This window comes from Schistocerca gregaria, unplaced genomic scaffold, assembly GCF_023897955.1.
Source record: "Schistocerca gregaria isolate iqSchGreg1 unplaced genomic scaffold, iqSchGreg1.2 ptg000066l, whole genome shotgun sequence".
In the NCBI taxonomy this organism is placed as follows: Eukaryota; Metazoa; Arthropoda; class Insecta; order Orthoptera; family Acrididae; genus Schistocerca; species Schistocerca gregaria.
Genome location: NW_026061707.1, coordinates 7017913 through 7021542, shown reverse-complemented (window position 1 = coordinate 7021542; position 3630 = coordinate 7017913). Strand labels below are relative to the sequence as shown.

General features: G+C 25.1%; 1 pseudogene; it reads right to left on the bottom strand.

Annotated features, from left to right (window-relative positions):
- Positions 1-333: 333 nt before the first annotated feature.
- Positions 334-2036, bottom strand: LOC126301269 (NADH-ubiquinone oxidoreductase chain 5-like; annotated as a pseudogene).
- Between the last annotated feature and the right edge of the window lie 1594 nt (positions 2037-3630).

Here is a 3630-nt window from a genome sequence, read left to right as displayed (position 1 = left end):
GCGAAATATTGCAGTCAGTTTCGACCTGGAAGATTGGTATGTACTACCCTTATTCTTATTAATTGAAGCCAAAAAGAGGCGTATTACTGTTAATAATATAATTGAACTATAATAGTTCCAATTAAGGAAATGTAAAGCCAATATGAAAGCTGCTAACTTTTTATATTAGCGGTTAAACTCCGTTAACATTTCTAGAATTTATATAGTTTAAATAAAACATTACATTTTCACTGTAAAAATAATATATCTATATTTGTAAATACTTAAAAGTAAAAATACTTCCTTAACATCTTCAGTGTCACGCTCTAATTATAAGCTATTTAAGTAAACGAAAAACAATATTACCAAAATAAATATTCAAAAAATAAAAGTTAAAAGATAAATCTTGAAATTAGAATCATATCAACCTTGAATATAACCAATTAAATAAATAAATAATCTATATAAACCTTGACCACCAAGTAATTCACCTCAACCATAATCAAATGACTTAGATGAATAATAACCTATTTTTAAAGGAATATATCTAATAAACTTAGTTGAAAGAAAAGGTATAAATCATATAGAACCAGCAAATCTAACAAAAGAAAGTATACTTAAAGAAAATAAATTATGAGAAAAATCAAAATTAGAAATAAGATAACCTAAATAAGCACCTAAAATAACAACTGTAATAGTTAAAAACTTTAAATAATAAGGTAAAGCAATCACATGAGGAATAGGAAAAATTAATCAAGATAAAAGACTACCACCAAAAACAGCAACAAACAATAGACCAATTATTCCAAATGAAATATAATAACCCTTATCATCAAAAGAAAATCTAGAATAAAAATTATTATCACCAGATATTGAATAATAAAACAAACGAAAAGAATAAGAAGCAGTTAAACCAGTAGAAAAAAAATAAAGAAAAAAATTAAACAATTAATTCATCTTAAACAAACCATCTCAAGAATTAAATCCTTTGAATAAAATCCCGCTAAAAAAGGTATTCCACACAAAGATAAACTAGAAACATTAAAACAAACTGAAGTTAAAGGTATGAAATTAACAATTGATCCTATAAAACGAATATCCTGAGAATCCTTCAAATTATGAATTATTGAACCTGCACATATAAATAATAATGCCTTAAATAAAGCATGAGCCAATAAATGAAAAAATGCAAGCTTTGGATAACCTATAGCCAAAATTCTTATTATTAAACCAAGTTGTCTTAAAGTAGAAAGAGCAATAATCCTCTTTAAATCAAACTCAAAATTAGCGCCCAATCCAGCCATAAATATAGTTATACAACCAATTAAAAGTAAAAATCAACCACAATTATAAGTATCCAATATTGGTCTAAAACGAATTAATAAATAAACACCAGCAGTAACAAGAGTAGAAGAATGAACTAAAGCAGAAACAGGAGTAGGAGCTGCTATAGCAGCAGGAAGTCATGAAGAGAAAGGAATCTGAGCTCTCTTAGTTATAGCTGCTAAAACAATTAATATAGTAATGAGCTTTATTTCAAAAGAATTAGAAATAAAATCATAATAATAAATATAATTTCAACCACCAAAATTTAACATTCATGCAATAGAAATTAAAATAGCAACATCACCAATACGATTAGAAAGTGCAGTTAATATACCAGCACTATAAGATTTTACATTTTGATAATAAATAACTAAACAATAAGAAACTAAACCTAAACCATCTCAACCTAATAAAATTCTAATTAAATTAGGACTAATAATTAAAAAACCTATAGAAAGAATAAATATTAAAACAATAATAATAAAACGATTTATATTCTTTTCACCAGATATATAATCCTCTCTATAATAAATAACCAAAGAAGAAATATATATAACAAAAGATATAAAAATAAGAGATATTCAATCCAAAATTAAAGTTATAACAACTATAGAACCATTTAAATTGAAAAGCTCTCACTCAACAAAAACTCTATAATCAATTATTAAATAATAAATACCTAAAATAAAAATTATAGTTCTCGAAATAAACAAAGAAAAAAAACTCAAAGAACAAATAGAAAATAAATTCACGGCCTAAGATGAAAAACTTCATATCATTGATTCCACAAAACAATATTTTTAATTAAAATACTTAAGCAAACTAAACAAAGAAATATTCACCCTTTAAACAGAGAATATTTAAAGGCAATCAATGTAAAAGTAAAAGATGATATTCACGAAAATAACCAAGAGAACAAGTATAAACACCAGAATAATAATTCCCATGCTGAGAATAAGAATATATATACAAAGTATAAACAGCTCTAAAAAAAGATAAAATAATCAAAGCAAAGATTCTAAAAGAAGATCAAGATATAATTCTATTTAATAATCTAATTTCACCTACCAAATTTAAAGAAGGAGGAGCAGCCATATTTGATGATCTTAAAAGAAATCATCATAAAGCCATTCTTGGCATCAAATTAATTATACCCTTGTTAATTAATAATCTTCGTCTACCTAAACGTTCATAAATAATATTAGATAAACAAAATAAACCAGAAGAACATAAACCATGACCAACCATTAGAGAAAGAGAACCTACACAACCTCATCAATTCATAGTCATCAATCCACCAATAACCATTCTTATATGAGCAACAGAAGAATATGCAATTAAAGACTTTAAATCAACCTGACGAAAACAAATAAATCTTACAATAACACCCCCAGAAAAACCTAAAGACAATCAAAAATAATTAAACTTTAAACCCAAATAAGAAATAACCTTTATAACACGAAAAATACCATAACCACCAAACTTTAATAAAACACCAGCAAGAATTATTCTACCTGAAATAGGGGCCTCTACATGAGCCTTAGGAAGTCATAAATGAACCAAAAACATAGGTATCTTAACTAAAAAAGCCAAAATTATAAATACATAAAACATAAAATAATAAGAACCAAAATCAACCAATAAAGGAAAATAAAAAGTATTAGAAAAATCATAAACCTTAAATAAAACTAATAATAAAGGTAATCTAGCAACCAAAGTATAAAAAATTAAATAAACACCAGCCTGCAAACGCTCAGGTTGATAACCCCAACCCAAAATTAAAAGTAAAGTAGGAACTAATCTAGCCTCAAAAAAAATATAAAAAGAAAGAAGACTTAATCTAGCAAATGAACAATAAAGCATAATTATTAAAATCAAAACCATAAAAACAAAAAAATTAGAATGATATGAACTTAAATAAACTGAACCTCTAGCAGTGATTATTAAAGAACAAATCCAAAAACTAAGTAAAATTAAACTAAAAGAAAAATAATCAATACCAAAATAATTTCTAATTATATTCAAATCAGCATATGAATAAACACAAATTATAAAAACAAAACCCGACAGAAACATTAAAGAATGAACCAACCATCAACAATTATTTAATAAACAAAGAGGGATCAAAAAATAGTTATAAATAAATACTTTAACATAAAGATAAACCAAAAGAATTAAAAAAATCATTACCATGAGAACGAATTATTGAAACTAAAATAGAAAGACCTAAAGCACCCTCACAAACAGAAAAAACTAAAAAAATAACAGGAAAAAAATAATCATAATCAAACTCAATAAGAAAAACAATAACTAACATAAATAAAG